Below are 22,986 nucleotides of genomic sequence, written 5' to 3' on the forward strand. Positions count from 1 at the left end.
GATGAGGGAAAAATAAACAGTGTCTGTTTATGAAAATGAATGCTGTACAGGGTCATAATTTATAGGCAGTGGACTAAGTAATGAGTTCTTACAGCAATTTTATGGGGAGTGCTACTGTAGAACGGTACTAGATCGCTTGACTTGCCTTCGCAGAGTGGGGAAAGGGAAAATGAAACTCAGTTGTTTCAGGTCACAGATAATTCAACTTTCCTTATTCTCTAAAAGGAACTTGAGTTAGCAGAACAATATTTAGACTTCTTTGCCAATGAAGACAGCCTTTTAAGTTTAGTGATGAAGTTGATTCATTTGTATTTCATTCAGATGATGGAAAATACAACTAATTGGCTCCTTATTTGGTCCACGATGCTCAGTTAATGTATTCAAAGTTATTACTAGATTTAAAAAAATGAATTCACAGGTCAAAACTTCTTTTATTGTGGAGGAAACTGGCAGTCATCAAAAGGGCCATTAAAAAACAGTTTAATGAAGAAATATGTGACTGTTTAAGAAAAGCGTCTAGTCTAAACTTAGCAGGAGGGCCATGGATGCTTTTTTTTACTAAGCTGCAACAGTATAAGAAAATAATCTTGCATCTTTTAGGCTTCTGCATAAATTTTCATTTCAGAAAACCATTACTTTAGTTGCACAAATAAAATATAATTGTGCTCAGAAAGCCTGAAGCTAAAATAAAGTCTTCCTACTAATTTTATATTAAAATGTATGAAATGGTGTCTTTTTTATTTTTAATTGATGCATTAGTGTTAACTAAAGATTTAATTTTAAGCTCTTTTCCATTTCAACCTAAGAACAATGGCCAGCGCTTTTTGATCGTGTCCTATGTAACAAGCCCTGTTCTAAATACTCTACATGTATTAACTTATGTAATCATCACAACCCCATGTTGTGGGTACTATGATTATCTTCACTTTAAAGGTTGTAAAACTGAGGTATAGAGAGGATAAATCATTTGGCCAGAGTCATGCAGCTAGTAAATGGTAGGTTGGGGATTTAAGCATAGGCATTCTGACTCCAGATTCAAAGCAAGCAACCGTTCTATAATGCAGGATTTGGTTTGGTTAAGTACTTGAGGATCTATACACAAACATCTAAATGCACCACATTTATTATTCAAAAGACTTTTTTGAACAGTATTCCAAAGACTATTTCATTATGTTTAGAAGCTTTTACTAGAAGGAATATTATGTTAACATACCTATACACATAGAAATAGTTTTTTTTCCCCTTAACTTTCATATCCGAGCGCATGACTAACAAAAGGTTTATAGACTAACGGTGTGGTCAAGTTATACCATGTGTGGTTGTCACATATTGGGAGGAACAGTATTTGACCTGTGGCCTACTTAAAACAGTTGTAATATTGAACCATATTATAACAGAGTTCTGTTTTGTTTTAAAAATACAATGATTATTTTTAAAAGGAGATAAAGGAACAACCATAGAAAAATACCTAGTTTCCAAGAAGTAGTTTCTATAAAAATTTGCCAAGTTTTCAGAAGTAAATGTTTTAAAGTCTGTTTAACAAAATACAGCAATATCTGGGTTCAATGAAAGAGGCTGGTTTTTATCACTAGACTGGAGTAATGAATTCTGGGATAATCTAAGCTGATTAACCTTTAAAAATTATGGGTTTTTTGGTAATGTTAAAGACAGAGACATTGCAAAGTTGAATGAATTATAGCTCACAAACCTCCCTGAAGATAATGCAGATGCATAAAACGCCATACATATTTTTGGGAAGGTTTCAAACTCCTAGACAAAGGGATTTTGAATGTCCAGACATCTTTGAAGTATCTAGCAGAATATGATAACCATATAGGAAATACTCTGATGAGAAGAGTGCACAAAGATAAAATCATCTTTTTAATCTTTTATGTGAAGAAATTTAAGCAGTAGATATACTTTTTGTGATTTTTTTATTCACTAAAAATTGAGTGAATATGTACGATGCATTGAGGATACAGGACTGAGGAAGACAGACAACGCTTAAATGAACTAACATTCTACTGACAGAGACAGGAGTAAACCGGCAAATAATATTAAATCAGATATCATAAGAGTTATGAAGAAACTAAAGCTGAGTAAGGGGATAGAAAGTGATGTCTTTGGGGACATGGAGTGGTGTCTATTTTAAATAGAGTGGTTAGGGAAAACTTCTTTGTGATGCTGACATTTGATCAAAAATCTAGGTAATATTGAGCAACAGTGGTATTTCTAGTGTATTTGTTATCTTGGATAAATAAATTTTTAACGTTTCCCCCCCCCGACAAAATTATTTTTTTAAAGTTTATTTATTTATTTTGGAGGGGGTGAGGGGCAGAGAGAGAGAGAAGGAGAGAGAGAGAATCCCAAGTGGGCTCCGCATTGTCATCGCAGAGCCTGATGTTGGGCTCGAACTGACAAACCATGAGATCATGACCTGAGCCGAAACCAAGAGTTGGACACTTAACTGACTGAGCCACCCAGGAGCCCCTAGACAAAAATTATTTTTAATAATGATCATGCAATGCAAAGGATACAATGATGGCCAGAAAAAGACACAATGAAAAAAAGTCACTCAATTTCATGTATTATCATCCTAGTAACAAAATTAATCTAAAAAATAAACATTACTGTACCAAAAAAAAGGGTAAAAAGTAATGGATTAGTATTTGTCATTACATCTTTTTTTTAATTACATCATTTTTTTTTATAAAAAAGGAAAAATAATATCCCTACATAGTGCAGTTTGCACCATGTTTCACCATTTTAAATCCTTTTTTTGGGGGGGCAGCTTTATTGAAATGTATGTACCACACAATTCACCTAATTAAGCTGTATAATCCAGTGGGTTTTAGTATACATATAGAGTTGTGCAATTATCATCACAGTCAATTTTAGAACATTTCATCACTTCAAAAGAGAAACCCCATATTCTTCCCCTGGTCTTAGGAAACCACTAATTCACCTTCTGGGTCTAAGGAATTGCTGATTTTGGACATTTCATATAAATGAAATCATGTATATGATCTCATTTGTGATCAGCTTCTCTCACTTAGCATCATGTTCTTAATGTTTTTCCATGTTGCAGCATGTATCATTACTTCTTTTTATTGCCAAATATAATTCCATTATATGGATACACCATATTTTATTTATCTATTCATCACTTGATGAACATTTGGGTTGTTTCCATAGTTTTGCTATTAGGAATAATGCCATTATGAACATTCATGTACAACTTTTTTTTTTTTTTCAACATTTATTTATTTTTGGGACAGAGAGAGACAGAGCATGAACGGGCGAGGGGCAGAGAGAGAGGGAGACACAGAATTGGAAACAGGCTCCAGGCTCTGAGCCATCAGCCCAGAGCCCGACGCGGGGCTCGAACTCACAGACCGCGAGATCGTGACCTGGCTGAAGTCGGGCGCTTAACCGACTGCGCCACCCAGGCGCCCCATGTACAACTTTTTATATGAGCATATGTTTATATTTTGGTGGGTATATACCTAGGAGTATGCTTACGCCATGTGGCAACTCCATGTTAAAATCTTTTGAGGAACTGCCAGACTGTTGTCCAGAGTGTCTGCATCATTTACATCCCAATCAGCAAAGTATAAGCCTTCTAATTTGCCCATGTTCTTGCCAACACTTGTTACTATCTAACAGTTTGATTCTGTTCATCCTGGTGGGTGTGAAGTGGTAGTTTATTGTGATTTTGATTTGTATTTCCTTGATAGCTAATGGCATTGAGCATATTTCATTTTCTTATTGGCCATTTTCATGTTTCTTTGCCCATTTTTAATTGCCTTATTTGTCATTTTATTATTGAGTTGTAAGAATTCTTTATATATTCCAGATACAAATCTATTATTAGACATATGATTTGCAAATATTTTCTCACATTCTGTGTGTTGTCTTTTCATTTTCTTGATGGTGCCATTTGAAGCACAAAAATGTTTTTAAGAAGCCTGATATCTATTTTTCTTTGGTTGTTTGTGCTACTGGTGTCATATTTCACAAATTATGGCCTAATCCAAGGTCACAAAGATTTACACCCATGTTTTTCTTTTTAATTTGTTTTTGTTTTTGTTTTCTAAAACTATTATAGTTATACCTCTTTCATGGGTCTTTGGTCCATTTTGAGTTGATTTGAAATGAGGGTCCAGTCTCACGCATTTGTGTGTGGATATCCAGGTGCCCTAGTGCCATTTGTTGAAAAGACTTTTTCCCCCATTTAATTATTTTGGCACTTTTATTGAAAATTAATTTATTGTAATTATGAATTTTATTTCTGGACTCTCAACTGTATTCCACTGACATATGTCACTGTCCTTATGCCAGTACCACACTGTCTTGATTACTGTACCTTTGCAGTACATTTTGAAATTAAGAAATATGAATCACTGTTTTAAATCTTTTTTTGTAAGCTTGTTTGTTTGTTTGTTTGTTTATAGAGGTAATCTCTACACCTAATGTGGGGCTCAAACTTATGACCTCAATCCTGAGACCAAGAATTACATTCTCTTCCATGTGCCTGAGCCAACCAGGCACCCCTTATGTTTTAAATCTTAAATAAAAATCAAAATTCCAAGAAGCCATATACATTGACAGAATTGAAGCAAGTCAAGTTCAGTTTCTTCATCTTCACAATTACTGTGCTACCAAAATTTATTTTAAATCTATTGTTTAAACTCAGGAATATGTGGTAACACAGAAGTTGGAAACACAAACTACCCAAAATAAACTATAACCAGTCTGTAGCTATAACTATTCTGTATCTCTTAGGAATTTTCTCGAGATGAGTTCAAATATCTATGTTTGTGTCTCTTGGGGTCCACCTATGTACTTGAAAGATCTCTATATTAATTTCCATGTAGAATACAATATTTATTAAGGGACAAGTAACAAAGTATTTTTAGAGAGGAACAATATTGTATCACTAACTTTGTTTAAACTTTCTGGTGCATGGTAATAAGTAAAAAGTAGACAGAGTTTTAGATGCTTTTACTATTGTTTTAAAATACTCAAAAATTGAGGGAGAGTGGAAAGTGGGTGATGGGCATTGAGGAGGGCACTTGTTGGGATGGGCACTGGGTGTGTATGAAAGCCAATTTGACAATAAATTATATTCAAAAAATAAAATAATAAAGTACTCAAAATTGCCCACATACAGTGCAGACTGTTCCTACCAGCCCATCTTTGAAATGCCAATGAGGAGGAGCATATCATTCTGTGATCTAGAGGAAGAGGGAACAGAAGTGGTAAACCCTTGTGTAAGTTTGAGATTTTTAATGAACTGAAAGAAAGCCATTATTGTAGAGTACAATGTAGAGGTGGGGGGGTGAGTGGTAGGACATGGTGTTGGAGAGACTGGCAGGCAGGCCCTATAGCTAGGGCCACCATATGATTTTTGGTCTAAATTTTAGCACTTCTAAGAGTGAAAGAGGCCACTGTTGATTGCATAATACACTTAATGGGACTGTCCCAGGAGAATTAGGATGACTAGTCACCCTACTTAAAGGATATGGTATACAGTTGTGTTTTAACTACACATAGAATCCAACTCAAGGACAGCTATTATGAGGGCTAGAAAGTCTTTAATGCAAGTGAGCAATAATCTGACCTTACACCATTAGAGTATTATGAATTAGGAGGACTGAACAGTTTGTATAATGAGTGGTTTAGATAATGCTTATCAAACTTTAACATGCATAAGACTCATGCAGAAGCCTTGTTAAAACACATGGCTGGCCCCACTCCCCCAAATTATGATTGAATGGGCTCTGTGTTTCTCTTTATTATTATTTTTGTTGTTGTTGTTATTTTATTTTAGAGAGAGCACAAGTTGGGGCAGAAGGGCAGAGGGAGAGAGAGAGAAAATCTTATTTATTTATTTATTTATTTATTTATTTATTTATTAAAAAAATTTTTTAATGTTTTTACTTATTTTTGAAAGAGAGAGACAGAGCATGAGTGAGGGAGGGGCAGAAAGAGGGGGAAACACAGGATGTCAAGCAGGCTCCAGGCTCTGAGCTGTTAGCACAGAGCCCAGTACAGGGCTTGAACTCACAAACCATGAGATCATCACCTAAGCTGAAGTCGTACACTTACCCGACTGAACCACCCAGTCACCCCATGAGAGAGAGAAAATCTTAAGCAGGCTCTATGCTCAGCTTGGAGCCTGACACAGGGCTCGATCCTACAACCCTGTGATCATGACCTGAGCCGAAATCAAGAGCCAAGCATTCAACCGACTGAACCACACAGGCCCCCAAATTGGTTCTGATTTCTAACAAGCTCCCAGGTATTGCTGAAACCACCAGTCCGTGGGGGACCAGACTTTGAATAGCACTGGTTTAGACATTAGGGAGTAGACTGTGGAGTCAGACAGACTTGGTTTGAATTTCAACTTTCTTGGTTATAAGCTAGGTGGCCTTGGAAAGTTACTCTTTCCACAGCTCTTTCCGTCATCTGGTAAAATGTGATTATAATAATCCTTGCCTTATATAAACGTTGTGAAGAGTAAATGGGATAAAGCACTTGGCATTGTTTCAGCCATTATTGTAAGCACTTAGCATGTGTTATTTTTGTTGTTATTATAGTTAGGAAGAAGAAGAATCATGGTGGATTATATTCATTAAAGGAAACTATGACCAAGTTTTAGATTCTTCATTGTAAATCAACCCTAGAACTGCTTGCTACAACTACATGCCGTAGAACAGGGTTCACTGCCTGGCACATACCAGGCTCTTAATACTTGTTGACTGGGGTGCCTGGGTGGCTAAGCATCTAGGTGGTTAGTTAAGCATCTGACTTTGGGTCAGGTCGTGATCTCATGGTTCATGAATTCGAGCCCCTCATTGGGCTCTGTGCTGACAGCGTGGAGCCTGCTTCAAATTCTGTGTCTTCCTCTCCCTCTGCCTCTTCCTGCTCACGCTCTCTCTCTCTCTCTAAAAAATAAATATAAAAAAATAACTTGTTGACTGAATAAACAAATTTGTGAATTCACTTAATAGTACTATGTGGACTGAAGTAATTGATTCCCATTACAATACACCTCTTTTACTCTCAGAGCATACCTTACCTGCTGATGTTCAACACAGACAAGAGCATAAGATTTTGTCTCTCAGCTGCAAACAATTTGATATATTAAGCCAGTTAGGATACATTTAAACTTGAAATTGATGAGACAGTTACATTGGGAGTTTCTTGGTGTTTAGGTATACAGTGAACTTTGGATTTAATATACTGACATCAAATAGGAGTAGAGTAGTTGTAGAATTATACCCTTAAAAAAGGAATTTTATTTGGATGGCCGTGCTGAATTATAGCTGTGTTAAACACAAAGTTACCAAATGCCCTTTATTCATTATCATGGAAGAAATACTACAAAAAATAACAACTCTCACTTCTATAGGAAAAATAATAGACCAAACCACTATAAAGAGAGGTCAAAAGAATGGGACCTGCTAATATGAGATCTGAATGGTTTCTGTTTTGTCCAGTGGCTGTGTGATACCTACACCATAAACTAGGTACTTGAGGGTGGGTGGAGAAAGGAAGAAGGAAGGGAGCTCACTGTTTATTTTAAAAAAAAATTTTTTTTCAACATTTTTATTTATTTTTGGGACAGAGAGAGACAGAGCATGAACAGGGGAGGGGCAGGGAGAGAGGGAGACACAGAATCGGAAACAGGCTCCAGGCTCTGAGCCATCAGCCCAGAGCCTGACGCGGGGCTCGAACTCACGGACCGCGAGATCGTGACCTGGCTGAAGTCGGACGCTTAACCGACTGCGCCACCCAGGCGCCCCGGGAGCTCACTTTTTAAAATATCTGTTATGGGTGCGGCTCCTGGGTGGCCCAATAAGTTAAGCTTCCCACTCTTGATTTTGGTACAGGTCATGTTCCCAGGGTCATGGGATCAGGCTCCTCATCAGACATTGATTCTGCTTAAGATTCTCCCTCTCTCTCTTTCTCACTCTCTCTCCCTCTTCCTTCTACCCCTCCCCCCTCATGTTCAAGTTCTCTCTCTCAAAGTAAATAAATAAATAAATAAAAATATCTATTATGGGCTAGATATTTCACCATGTGCTAGGAAATTTACGTGCTCTACTTCATTGCTCAGAGCCATCATATGTGATAGGTTATCATCACTCTCCTTTCATTTCTGATGATTAAAGCTTTAAGGAGACAAGGGATAAATAGATGGGGAGCCAAGTTTCTTCTCTAGGTGTCCCTACAAAGACCACTCTTTTTTTGACTACAACCTTTGGGAAGGGCATTTATATAGAAAGCCACTGTATGGTTTTCCAGCAGTGTGGCAGAGTTCTTATACTATCAGTTTCCTAGTTTATTAGTAATGACAACTTAGGTACTAAAGAGATTCTAGTGTAATAATTGAATACAGTTATTCTTGCTGAATTTATCCAGTGTTGATCTAATCTATTCCACAACTTTCTCTTCTATGCAGCATCTTAGTTTATAATTTCCACTGCTAGGATTTGAAGCATCCGTAGTTGAGGGGCAGAATTAAAGAGAACACTGAAATTGTTTTAATTCCTAATTGTTACTATATTTTATCACCCTAAGCAATACAGAGATATAAAACTGCTAAGTTAATAATGATTTTTGGTTTAATAATGTAGCTCTATATTAGTAGGCCTTAAGCATAACTAAGACAATGGGATGATCATATTCTGATGGACGGTGGCAAGGAGCAGAACATTGTAAGTGGACTGAGTACTGGTCCTGAGGTGCAAACACTGTGGGTGTTTGGATGCCTTTTGTTTGGATCATGTCTTGTGATTCAGCTTTGCCACAACTGAGTTATTTTCCACACTGTATCACTAACATTGCATCTTACGTCATGTACAACTGTGACAGGTGGCTACATCTAATGTTATATCTAACATCAGAAAAATATAACCAAGAGTTAGACTTAACATGAGCTTTTTTTTTTTTAAACTGTTCTGACTATCTTAGGTGTCATTGTAATGTTTGTATAAACCCACAATTTTTCTCATGTTCTCCAAGTTGAATAAGTTCACAAAAGCACTTTAGCGGCAACACAATCAGAGTCTATCATTGATGGTAGCTATCCTTACAATTAGATTCAGGGGTCAAGGAGAATAGATAGAGTTAGTAAATAACCATTTAACAGCTTAATTTATTTATTCTACCCATGACTTTTAGATTAGCCAAAGGCAAGTCTGTCTTTTGGCCCTGGCCAAGCTTAGTTGACCCTGCTACCATCCTGTTAACTAGGCAGAATTTGAGAAAAGTGGTGCCTATAAATTCTATAAGATGTCTTGATTATGGGGCATCCAGAATCTTAATTGCCATCTAGGATGGCTCATATTTCCTCTGTGGTAAATGATAACTATACAGCAGATCACATGGCCTGTTTTCCTGGTGAAGGAAGAAATATATTAATATGTTCATTGGTTCAATGGGTATTTATTAAAAACCTCCCCAGTACCAGGTGCTGAGTAGTAGTGAATAAGACAAACATGGTCCCTGCCCTCATGGAGCTGACAGTATAGTGGAGGAGACACTGTACACAATTACAACAGTATATGAGGAGCTGTGCACTAGAATTTAGGTGTTTTACAAGCTTAGCTATGACCTTGATCTAATTTAGAGTAAAGAAAGATGACCCTAAGAAAGTGACATTTGGATTCGAGATAGGCAGTGAGAACAGCATATTCCAGCTAAAAGCATGGGAGGTTCTGAAGGACTAACAGCTACTTAGTGTGACTGTAAATGGGAGTGAAACCTCAGCAGTGAAGTAGGCATAGGCTAGATAGTGAGAATCTTTTAAGTTAAGCTGTTTAGACTTGGTTAATAAGGGTGATGAGAAATTAAGCTATAGTGTTGTGATCAGGTTTATGTTTTATGAGTATCACTTCAAGAAAGATTACTCTGAGGGCTGTGTGGATGGTAAATGGGTTGAATAGGAGTAAGATCAGTGGCAAAGAGACTGGTTAGAGGGCTGTTTCAGCAGTTTGTCAGATATGATGATGATTTTGGGGGTCAGTAGAGTTGGAGATAAATGGTTATTAAAGTGATGTTGAGGAGGGCGATTGACAACACTGGGTCACTAATTAGAAGAGACAGAAAACTTAGAGATCCTTCAATTAATGATTTGGGTTCCATTGGGTAGACACTTAAGCAACATAGGGGAAACATTTAGGTAGGGAGAGAGCAAAGGACATGAGTTCACTTGTGAAAAGGAGGCATTGGAGGGCTTATGAGATATCAAGCAGGCTGTTGTTTATCAGACGATTATATCAGCAAGTCCGAACAGCCCCAGAACTGGACTGGACAGAAAGATGGGAGGGTGACCAGTGCATGGATGCTATATGAAGTTTGCAAGTCAGCGTAGTTACTTGAAGTGCATAGAATGAAAAAAAACAGAGGGCTTATTACTGATCCCCAAAGAAGTATTGACATTGAAAGGGTCTTTTTCAAAGTGATGATTTAAAGATAATATTAGGTGAAAGCATCTTAAAAATGTTTTTAAGGAAAAGAGGAAGGCATATGAGCTTGAGAGTTTCCTTTCTTTTTCGGAACTGATTTGTGATTTCCTTCCACCTCAAGTGAAGTCATACATATTCCAAATCAGAGTCTCTTTTGTTGTGGTTAAATTGATTCTTGAACACAAACCATTCTAAAACATGCAATGAAAAAAAATGGAGAATAAAGGAAAACCAAAGCATCAAATTATCCATGGCTAAAACCTTTTGAATTTAGCGCATAATCAAAGCAACCATAAAAGGCAGTGTTGCCAACATTCAGTGATGGCCAAAGAAGGACTTTACTTCTTTTCCCCCTTTTTACCACTGATTTCCAATATCTTAACATTTTTTAAATCCTTTAGAGATTCAGATCTCTTTGTATTATCTCTCCCATCGTGATCTCACAGGTGTGTGGCAGAAACCAAGAATAATGGCTCCCAACTTGTTCTTTAACTGCTTGTAAAAGACCTTTGACTAAATGGCAAAGCCACTCTTCTTTTTTATGTGGACAAATCCATGTCCACAAAACCTTGATTTTTGGTATGATTACAGTGGAACTCTTCCTTCTTTTTAAACACATGGTGGACCTATTCCTTATCCTGATATATCATCCAACTTTGTTTCTGTTTTCCCCTCTGGGGAAGATAATGTGGTTTACATTCTTTTAGAAGTCTTGGACACCAAGAATGTTGAGGTCAGCCCAACTGGGGAAGTGAAGGAAAGAATGTCAGTTAACCCAGTGGTGAAACCTCAGGAGTGTGCTTTGTAAAGGCCATTTTCTCCCTGTTTTTCTTTTTACCCCTTTGTATATTAACCACAAATAACCACCAGCCTTTAAATCAGCTTCACAAGAAGCCACCAACAAATGTTTAAAGCATCTCAACAAGGTTTTCAAGGAAGTCCTGAATAAAATTGTGTTTGTATGATGACCAGTATATTAGCTTTCTTTTTTTACCCACTGTTCCCTGTTGATGCAAAAATTTACTGAAATTTCAAATTTTAAGAAATCAGGAAATGTAGCGGAAGCAATGGTGTTGTTTTTCTAAAGTAACTTAACTTTAAATGAAACAAATGAATGCTTAGATAGAAAGATCAAGGAATGAGAGACTTCCATGCCCTCCAAAGTAATTGGACATTAGTGTGCTTTAGGGGCAACTCTCACTAAGTATAGAGAAATATCTATTTTTAAAAATCTAGAAAACATTTAAAAAATTTCTTTGGATTTAAGTCCTTATGCAATTTGGGAAGAAGGGAAACAAAAGCCCAATGCAGAAGACTAACATTGAGGATGTGGATTTTGTTCCCAGCAGATTTTAGTGGCTTTTTTTCTTCAGTAAACACATGGGGACTTACTCAACATTATATTAATGATCTTATTTGGATTTGGGAAAAGCACACAAATATACTCACATATACACACATATGTGAAAGTCCTTTCTTTTCCTTTAGGAGATATTTTTAAGGCTATCCAACAAAGATTGTAAATAACATGTAATTAACTAGCATAGGATGGTATGAGAAAGAATGATGCAGGATTCCGAGTATTTTTATAGAGGGATCTGCTCCTTAGACACCTGGCCTTTCTTTTGAGGCATATTTCCATGTACTATGTCACTTGTTCTAAAATTCCTTTGTTATTCATGCCTTAGAGATTTTCATGAGTTCACAGATTGTGCCTGGGTGTGTAAGTTAGTGTGAAGATAGTTAAGTAAAGGAGTAGACAAAGGGAAAGCAAAGTAATTCACTTGAAATCCAGAGACCTTTACAATGCTGAAAAGTAAGTAAAAGCAGATGTTGCAAAGTTTAGAAAATCGAGACATTATTTTCCTGTTTCCATTGAATTTTTTCTAAACACATTATAAATAAGCTTTGAAGTAATACAAAGTCCTCTGTTTTGCTGATAGCATCTTTTGTGAAAAACTTTATCAACGCTTGTTTAAGTTATAGACTAAATGATATCTCAGTTGGTGAAAGAACTGACTGTATCTGCTGGCAAATACAATGCTACAATGCTGAAATTATTTACAATGTCTGAGTCACTTAGATATCTATTTGATTAGATCTTTGGGGTTTAATGTTTACCAGCTCAAATATTTTATACTATGAGAATTCAAATATGGAACCCCAATATTTCATTATTCACATATTTTAAATTTAATCTTATATTTTATGAAGACTTGATGTTCCTCTACAATGGAGAGAATTTGGTTTGTTAATCTTTGGAATTATTCTGAAAAGAGTAGCCTACAAATTTGAAAATAAAGCTATCTATGCTCCTTTCTTCCCTTCCCCCCATCCTCTAATGCAGACTCCTATTCAACTTCTAAAAGTCTTACAATGTGGTCTCTAGATATTAAGGCTATTTCAAATGAACAGTCATTCTTCAGATTTGCTTCTAAAACTTAATATCTAAAAAAGCCCAGGGGAGAGTTGATTGTCAGAGCAAGGTGTTTGCTAGCTCAGGGAAGCTCTAGGACAGGTGCCCATCCTCACATGCTCCCACTGGCCCTCATCATTTGGAGTCACTGAATGTCTTCCAGCTGTTAGAGAATGTCCCAGTCTCAAAACTGCATCCCTGCTGAGGATATTTTCAGGGTCTAAGCCAATTCTAGAAATGATTGGCTGCTAAAATATGGAACGAGGGAAATCAGTTCCTATCAACAACATAAACCATCATCTGTCTGTTATTACATTCATTCAGCTGGGTCACATATGACTCAATAATCAAATTACCACCCTATATATCTTAAATCTGCATGTTCATTTGACCACCATGTGGACATGGGAAAACAGAGATAATCTAGCTGTCTTCTCTTTATTTTATTTCTTTTAAATATGTCTTTTTTATGCATCTATAAGTAAAATGCTTATAAAAATTTGAAAATTATATAATATAGAAAGATGTATTGTTATGAATAGTTTTGTATGTATCAATTACTTCTTAATCATTAATGTGATTTTCTGTTGTTAATACTGTACTAATACAACTGCGGCCTTTTAAAATTAATTTCAGTGAAAAATTAGCTGGATCTATCAAAAAAAATCTTCAAAGGTAGATAAAATTTAAGTGAGGAAAATAAAGCAATCTTTTTTGTTATTTATTTTTCAACTTCTTTCAAGAAGCATTTGAAACAGCTTACAATAAAAACTAGGGCAAAGGAAAAATACAACTAAGAACTATTTATAAAGTGTAAATGAGAAAAAGAAAGGGGAATAATTCAGAGAAGAGGGGAAATGTTAAAATCAAGGCATGCTAGTGGTAGAAAGTTATACCATTTGATATAAAACACTGCACAGATTTGCAAAGCGGTCTTCCCAGTTCTTACTGGGAGTCAAAAACAAAAACAAAACCAAACAAATACCAAAACCCAATTCTTTTAAGAAGAATTTGCATAGGAAACCTTCATCTGTTGTCAAAATGTGTCCTGACAGATGCCTGTGCAGTTAACAATGCCTGCGGCTTTCAGGCAGGGAAAGTGGCCACACAAATTTGTGTTTCCAGGACCTAGTGTCATGCTCTCCAGTAGAAGGCCCCAAACAATAAATGATTAAGGCAGTGAGTGAAGGCATGAGTGACACAGTTCTTAGTAGTAGTTTATTTATAATACATACGTAATTGCTTCATTGCCCGTTAACTTCAAGGGCATAATGTTCAGTTCATTCACTTTTTAAAAACAAATATTATTGAGTGCCTAGTGGCACAGTTTTAAGTGTTATAAATATTAAAGTGTGTAAGACAGTTTGTGTCCTCATAGAGCTTATAATCTAGTGGGGCAGATAAGCAGAAAAAACAACTATAATGTGGAAAATCAAACAGGCAAAAGTTCATGGTACTGTGAGAACCCATAGGAAGAGTAGCTAACGCAAGGAAATGGGAGAGTTGCGATCATTTAGGGGGAAGCAGCTCTGTAGAGTGTGTACAGACACGTTGTGGCGTGTAGCTTCCTTGTGATTGATTTGGCCTAAACTAGGGATAATACTTGGGCTCTGACCTGATCTTTTGACTATCTGATGTTTCAGGCAGGATTTGAACCATTAGCAGAATGGTTAGAGGTCTTTTAATTCTTGAAAATTGAAGTTACTAGCAAGTATCTGAGGAAGAATATTCTGAGCTTTAGACTGAAGGAAAGATCTACGCCAAGCATGAGGTAATATAAATCTGATGTATCAATCTGGTCATGGCACATTGGACATGTGTCATGGCACATTGGACATGGACAGCTGGACATGGCACATTGAAAAGGCAAAACTGAAGAGAGATTAATGGAAGAATGATTGACCAAATTGTGCAGATTTAAGGAACCAATAAGAGAGAGTGCTCATCCAGGACCAGGCAGCAATAGGAAAACCATTATCATCCCTGGCAGTAGCTGAAGCAGGAAGCGAAGGCTGCCTTATAGGAGCTGTGGCCTTAACTAGCGGAAAACAGAAGCCATGCCTGATGAGGAGAGAGCTGGGAAAATAAATACTCAACCCTCTCTCCTCTTGCCCATGAATTCTTGGAGGTACCTCCCATTGGTTGAACCCAACTGGAAGCCAGAAGGCAAAAGGGAATATTACAGTTGATGCGGTCCTTAAAAATCAGCCTCCTGGGAAGAAAGCCAGATAGAAAAGGTGGAGAAGAGTGGATCTAGAGAGGCAAATGAAGAATATCTAGCATAGCGTTCCATCAGTGGAAGGCTGTCCAATTTCATTTAATAAAGGATGTAAGTTATGTGTTATGAAATACAGATAACATTGGTTTCAATTCTAGGAAAGAGACAACCTTCATTGTAGGAAAACACAGGGTTGGTTTTTGTTTTGTTTTGCTTTGTTTGGTTTTTGTCATATTTGAGGTGTTTTATTGTTGACAGTGCTACAGAAAGGGTTAAAGATTTATCCATTTGTATTAAGTGGTGTCTATGAAGTAATATTTCTTTCTTCTGTCTTTATTTTCTAAAATAAGGTACTGTCTGATTTGGATAGAGATGAACTGGGGAGATAAGGAGACTGATTCTAGAAAGACTTAAAGATGGATTTCTGGGCCGCTTTCTGGGGATTTTGTATCTCCGGTGCACAAGGAGATTTGTTCTTTGATCTAGAAGAAAGTCAGGAGATGAGTTGAACACTACAGATGTGCTCTAAGAAGTCTAAAGAACGGCGGCTGGTGGCTCAGTCGGTTGAGTGTCTGACTTCGGCTCAGGTCATAATCTCATGGTTTGTGAGTTTGAGCCCTGTGTCGGGCTTGTGCTGACAGCTTAGCGCCTGGAGCCTGCTTTGGATTCTGTGTCTCCTTCTCTCTCTGCCTCTTCCCTCCCTGCTCACACTCTGTCTCTGTCTCACTCAAAAATAAATAAAACATTAAAAAAATTTTTTTACGTCTAAAGAAATGATTAAGTTCTGTGGTCAACCAAAGAGTAATGGGATCCCAGGAGTCCACCCTGGGTTATGCCCAAATAAAACAGGTCAGCACTTTATCTTCAACTGATGCTGAGTGTGTAGGGGCAGAGCATGTAACCTGGACATTAAGAGAGGCTGTTGGCTTCAGGAATGATGCTGGGAGACAACATGAATAGCAAGGACAGGCAGGACCAGGTGAATCTAGGAATCAAGCTCAAGAGTGATATCTTGTCCCACTAATGGGTCAAATAAGTGTATGTAGTTTTTATTATTGTTGTTATTTTTTGGCATTTAAAGGTGTTGAATCTGGTGGTGACTGACACCTACAAATGCAAGTGTGGGTGAAAGGACTACTTTCTAAGCAGTTTTTTTTAAGCTTGCGAGACAGTTTCCTGATTTCTTGTTTTAAGTGATGTTTTCAGAATTGATTCTTCTTATGACTCTTTCTCTTTGGTTTGTAGCCCAGCTTGTCTCCTATTTCTGACCTGGTGTGGGAGGCTATTGATAGTGGTACCATTTCCAAACTTCTTCACTAATTTGAAGCTGCCTTTGGACAGCCTGAGAATATCTGGGAAGCAGAGCATGGGGCCTGAATGAAGAGTGCTCTCTAAATTTTGGTTTTATTTGAGAAAAATGAGAATGAAAATACTACATTTCAAAGATTTCAAGGTATACTTTCACCCACACTCTGACATCTCTGAAATCAGAATGTATTTTAACAATTGCTGTAGCCTTACCAATAACTAGCAGCATTTTTCTTCTTTAGTGGCACATTAAAAACAGTGGTGCATTTGATGGCCAGTGGCCTCTTAGAGCAGTTAAAAAATTGAACCTTGAAATGACATTTGTAAATATAATTTGGGTATTTCTCTATCTCAAGAAATTATAACCCAAGAAAGCTGAAAACTAGTTAATTACCAGTTAATGTAGTGATAATTTTGTAATTATTGCCAAATACAGTGAACTAAAAAACATTCTGAAGCTGCATTCTGCCTTAGAGTTTTTTCCATTTACAAAGTCTTTAACGGATAGGGAAATTGAATAATGGCTGCGTATGACCCAGGCATTTACCTTCTTTCCTATAAAGTAATTGAAAAGGAATTGCCTACATAGAGTTTATACAAGAAGAGGAATTGGAAATTGATAACTTATAACTGTTTATTTGAAAAATAGTATCTGATGGACACATGTTGTCTGGCCAGTGACACTGATATATTCTGAAGTAGGATTAATTTAGTATATTTTTTATTTTTATCAATACCATGTAAACATCTTTGCTTTTACTCTGTACTTGCCAAGAAACCTTCTGAATTAGCTTTCTGGGGGATTTATGCCCTTGAAGATCTATTGGATGTTTTATAAATGGGTAATCACTTTGGAATGTGGCTTAATATGAGCACAACAGACAAATATCCTAGCCTCTTTCTTCTTTACTGTTTGTATGGTCACTGTACTTTAGCTTGTCTTATAAAATTATTTCAAAACTCTACTTTCATAGAAACTCTTGATATTTCAGAGCCTTTTTTTGGAAGAGGCCTTCTCCTGGAAAGACTGATGTGACAGCTTGTCCAGTGAGGAAGGCAGCCCAGGATTAAGAGGTGAATCTGATAAGGGTAGCTTACCTCTTTCCTCTACACCCTATCTTTACTGGCAAGCACTGTTTCAACCAAAGCTCTTCTTGAGACCAGTGTATGTGGTGATTTCACAAGTATCTTAATCATTTCCAGCCTTGCTTATAAATTGTTTTAGAATAAACACTCTTTGTACCTCATTATGCATTACACCAGGAACATGGTGTGCAGTTCTGGTCAGCAGTCCTCAATGAAGACATGATTAAAGTGAAAGGTTCTAGGGGCATGGTTGGTTCAGTTGGTTGAGTGTCCGACTCTTGATTTCAGCTCGTCATGATCCCAGGGTTATGGGATTGAGCCTGCGTCAGGCTCCTCACTTAGCGTGGAGTCTGCTTAAGATTATCTCTTTCTCTCTCCCACTGCTCTTCTCCCTGACTTGCACTCTCTAGATGGATGGATGGATGGATAGATAGATAGATAGATAGATAGACAGATAAAGTGAGAGGGTCCAGAGAAAGTTAGCTAATATGGGCAAAAGAATATATTTCTACATTGATTCATTGACTTAAATTGGTGTATTCACTAATTAAATATTTTTATGAGTGTAGCATAAAGAGAAAAGGGCTCTAATTATAAAGGAAGGAGGCTGTAAAAGGAGATATGGTTAACATCTATAAAACTGTGAAAGCTATGCTCTCTTATTTATTGAATCCTGGTATACTAGAACTCACAGCATTCTCAGAAGCTTAAAAGAGGTCTACAATGAATAGAAACTTGTGGAATGCATTATCCAGGATGTGGTGCAGATTGAAAATATAAATAGATATATTAAAAGTTTACATAAGTTCACCAGTAATGGGTTAGGGAAATGATAACATTTTGGGGCATGTTCACAACTCTTGAAGGAGATCAGACATACTCTTCCATCAAATGTGCCTCGGTATGCCCATCAAAGAAGGATTATTATGGTGAATGGGTCGTGAGCAGGATATATATTGGAGTCTGGTTAGGCAGATAAGACAAGCGCCAAAATGTGGAAAAAACTGGACTCGCCAAATTATCCAAGTTCAAAGCCATGTAAATAAAATAACTGCCTGTGAATTCCTGGGGCATTGGTGATGGGATGCTTCTTAAAGAGTGTACTTTGTATTTGAAGCATCTGATCTTTGTTATCAGAGGAGCAAACAATAAGGTGCATATGTTGGACACAATCAGAATTAGGGGTCATGTAACCTTTCTGTTTCATAGACCACCATGTTGCTTGTGTCAAATTGTTTTTGTGCAGAGAACCATGGTTTTGTCTGCAATTAATGCATAATAAATGAGACCCAGCCATATATATATAAAAAAAGAAATAAAAGTTTCCTTTAAGCTATATCCTTTTAAAATGTTCCTGGAAGAGGGCCTCTATTCTTTTATTTAAAACAAAACTGGAAATGTGGTAGAAATATTTTTGTAGTAATTTTTTTTTTACAAATAAGTTTTATTGGCATTCTTTGTTGTCTCTCCCAGTATGAATTAGTTCCTTACATGATTTACTTCTGTTTTCAACGAAGAAGGCTGAAACTAATTTAAGTTAAAATAGCCTGCAGTTCTATTAGGATGCATGTGGTACTGTTTCTCACCTTCTATCTTCACTGATGATAATAATATATTTTTTCTTTCACAAATTTTCTGGCATGTTTTAAAAGGACATCTCCACATGTGTTCATAAGCACATATTTGTACACACACGAGGGACAGACACACTCACAAATTGTGAGGGCATAATCTATTATTGCCACAGATTCTCTATAATCCATCGCAACCAAGTAATGCTCTCAGCATTTTATGTGATGAGGTGGTGGATACAGATGGGTGCTCTTGAAAACCATGTCCCTGATTCTGAAAAAAAATCAACTAATATGATTGTATTTTTAAGTATCGTAAGTAGTAATAAGAGATGTACCTTAAGGTTTTGTTTTGTTTTGTTTTTTGTTTTTTTAAAGAAGACTTGAATTGTTGTATTTAGTTCCTAATGGTTTGGAAGTCTCAAGAATTATAAGAAAATGTAAGATTATGCTTCCAGATCTTTTTCTGCCATAAAATTTCTTCATGGCCTTCTTATGTCTTTTATTCTTAGGTCTTTTACATGGGATGTACATTTTAGGTGTCAATAAAAAGTCAATGCCTATGCAATACATTTTTTCAATTGAGGACCACCTTTTTGTAACTAAACAGGCAAATAAATTACACTGAATATTAACATCTGGAAGCATTTTTTCCAGGCAAGTTACTAAATTGGTTTAAATCAATTAACACAATTAAGTTACATTTAAATTTTGATACTAAATGATTTCAGTATAGCTATATGATGCAGTTATACAAAATGTATTAATATGAAAGAATGCTCTCAAAACTGAGAGAGCAGAATATACAGTTGACCTTTGAACAACACAGGTTTGAGCTACTCAGATCCACTTATGTCTGAATTTTTTTGATAAATATAGTACAGTACTGTAAATGTATTTTCTCTTCTTTATGATTTTCTTAATAACATTTTCTTTTTCCTAGCTTACTTTACTGTAAGAACATAGTACAAGGGTACCTGGGTGGCTCAGTTGATTGAGTGACTCTTGATTTCGGCTCAGATCATGATCTCACGGTTTTGGGAGTTCGAGCCCTGCATCAAGCTCTGTGCTAGCAGCTCGGATCTGCTTGGGATTCTCTCTCTCTCTCTCTCTCTCTCTCTCTCTCTCTCTCTTTCTTCCTCTTCCTCTGCCCCTCCCCAACTTGCACTATCTCTGTCCCTGTCAAAATAAATAAATAAACTTAAGAGAGAAAATAGAACATAATACATATACAAAATATCTGCTAATTGACTGTTCATGTTATTGGTGAGGTTTTCCAATCAACAGTGGGCTATTAGTAGTTAAGATTTGAGAAATAAAAAGTTATACATGGATTTTTGACTGTATGCGAGGGTTGACACTTCTATTCCTTGTGTTGTTCAAGGCTCAACTCTATAACACTTTCTAAAACATTCATTTAATGAAAATCTACTGCAAGTAAATCATACCTTAATTTCTTATAGTGCTTTTTTAGTTTAAGAAACACTTTACTACACATTATTTCATTTGGCCCACAGAGAACTCTGTGAATTCTCTCTCCTACATTATAAACAAAGAAAGCACTTTCAAAGAAAGCATGACCAAAAAAATGTCTCCCCTTCCTTAGGCTTCTCTCCTCTATTCCAATTACCACACGGCTATCAGAGTGACCTTTCTCCTGTGGAAGATCCTTTGAGGACTCCCCATTGCTGGTATGTTCATGTCTACAATGTGGTGGCTTATGAGCCCTTTATACTCCTGTGCCTACCCATGTTCAAACTCGAGGGCTGGAGATTTCTTCTGTAAGGCACCAAATAGCAAATATTTTAAATTTATATGCCAAAACTACTTAACTATTGCTATAGCATGCAAGCAGTTATAGGTAATATTTAAACAAATGAGAATGACTGTGTTCCACTAGGACTTTATTTTCAAAAACAGGTGGTCAGCCAGATTTGGCCTGCATGTCAGTTTGCCAACCACTAGTTATATATAGTCTTTTAGAGTGTGGGAAGAAACTGTCAGAAGTCCTATTCATATATTTTTAATCCCATCCTTCTTTAATTTTAGTTATATTTAACTATATTTCATATCATTTATAATTATATTCACTATGCTTTACATGTATTCCGAGCACATACTTAGTTTAATTTTTTACTGATAGGATTTGTATTTGATAAAGTTGAGAGATTAACTCTCTGCTCCACCAACCCACACCCAAGCTTCTGGTAATTCTCTAGACATACCAGACTATTTCCTGCTTCTGTGCCTTTGTTCATGCTTTCCTTTCATGTATTTAGCACTCCTTTTGCTTGTTATTCCTTCTTGCATCTCAGACCTTCCTCTCTCAGATTGCTTTCCTTGAAGTATGTCCTTTTGAAATTTTTTTAGTTAGGGTCTACTGGAAGAAAAATCTCTTTCTTTGCCTCAAAACATCTTTATAACAAAGATACTTTGGCTGGGTATAGAATTCTAGGCTGCCATTTTTCTCTCAGCACATTGAAATTGTAATTCCACTGTCTTTTGGCTTTCATTGTTGTTTTTGTCAGCTGTCAAACTGCTGCTATGCAAGTAATCTGTCCTTTTTTTTCCTCTAGCTTTTTTCATTTGTTTTTGGTGTAATGCAGTTTTACTATGCTGTTTCTTTATGTGCATTTCATTTTATTTGCCTGCTGAAGATTCATTGTGATTTATGAATTTGTTTTGGTGTCTTTTTTCAGTTCTAAAAAATGTTAGTCATTACTTCAGATTTTGTCCCTGTTCCTGACTCATTATTTTTCTCCTCTTCTCCTGGAACTCTAGTTAAACATAGTTAGCCTTCATTCTTCAGCTTATATATCCTAACCTCTCTTCTATATTTCCATATTTCTCCACTATGCTGCATTCTGAATAATTTCTTCTTCCCTATTTTCTAGTGTACTAATTTTACCCTCATCTATGTCTAGATTGATGTTGATTCCATTCATTGAGGTTATCTTTTAGCCTTTCCATTTGGAAATAACTTCAAACATTTAGAACTTATGCATAAGTTGCAAAAATAAAAACAGTACAAAGAATACTTGTATACTCTTTGCCCAGATATACCTATTATCAAAATTGCACTCCATCTGCTTTATCATTTGTGCTCTCTCCCTTTCTATGTATAACTTTATATACTTACATAAATTGCATGTAGTAATTTATATATATGTGTGTGTGTGTGTAATATATATACATATATATTACACACACACACACATATATTTGTATATATGTAAATAACTTTTTTCTGAAGATTTTGTGGGTAAATGATGTACATCATGGTCCTTTACCCCTGAGTACTTTAATGTTTATTTCTGAAGAATAAGGTTATCTTCATGTAATTACAATAAAGTTATCAACTTCAATAAATTTTTATGGGATGAATTTAAATCTAACAATTAGAAAGTATTGGTACAGTGCTTTTATCTAATATCCTGCCAAATTCAATTTTTCAGTTGACTCAGTAATGTCTTTTATAGCATTTTTTTCTCCTCCAGTACAGTATCTACATTTAGTTGTCATGTCTCATAAAACTCTTTTAATATGGAACATTTCTATAGTTTTCTTTGTTTATTTATTACCTATACATCCTGGAAGACCATAGCCTTCATACTCGACTTCTAAAATTGGAATATTCCTAACTTGGGGTCTGATGTTTCCTCATGATTAGATCCAACTTACACATTCTTGGCAGAATTCTGCATCAATGATGCTGTTTCCTTCTTAGAGTATCACATCTGGAGGTGGTGATATTAATTTTGATCAATCAATTTATCCAATTTCTCTTCTGTTTAATTACTTTTTTTTCTTCTCTTGCAACTAACAAGCAAGTTTATGGGGTAACACTTAAAGTCATACAAATTTCTTTCTCCTGGGAGGGGGAAATGGGGAATTTGTCAGTTGGTATAA

At 36.2% G+C, this 22,986-nt stretch overlaps 1 protein-coding gene and 1 long non-coding RNA gene across 3 annotated transcripts in view; both read left to right on the plus strand.

The window, feature by feature from the left end:
- The window catches only part of SLC25A21 (solute carrier family 25 member 21), a 480,482-nt gene that overhangs the window by 72,059 nt on the left and 385,437 nt on the right, over positions 1-22,986 (plus strand). The gene's annotated exons all lie outside the window — the stretch shown is intronic.
- LOC147579999 (uncharacterized) lies at positions 8,078-22,175 on the plus strand. The gene is made up of 3 exons (XR_015252409.1): positions 8,078-16,565; positions 17,413-17,494; positions 20,684-22,175. It is a non-coding gene; the product is annotated as an uncharacterized LOC147579999 (long non-coding RNA).

The sequence above is a fragment of the Puma concolor genome, chromosome B3 (assembly GCF_028749965.1).
Source record: "Puma concolor isolate L17-30 chromosome B3, mPumCon1.1.hap2, whole genome shotgun sequence".
NCBI lineage: Eukaryota > Metazoa > Chordata > Mammalia > Carnivora > Felidae > Puma > Puma concolor.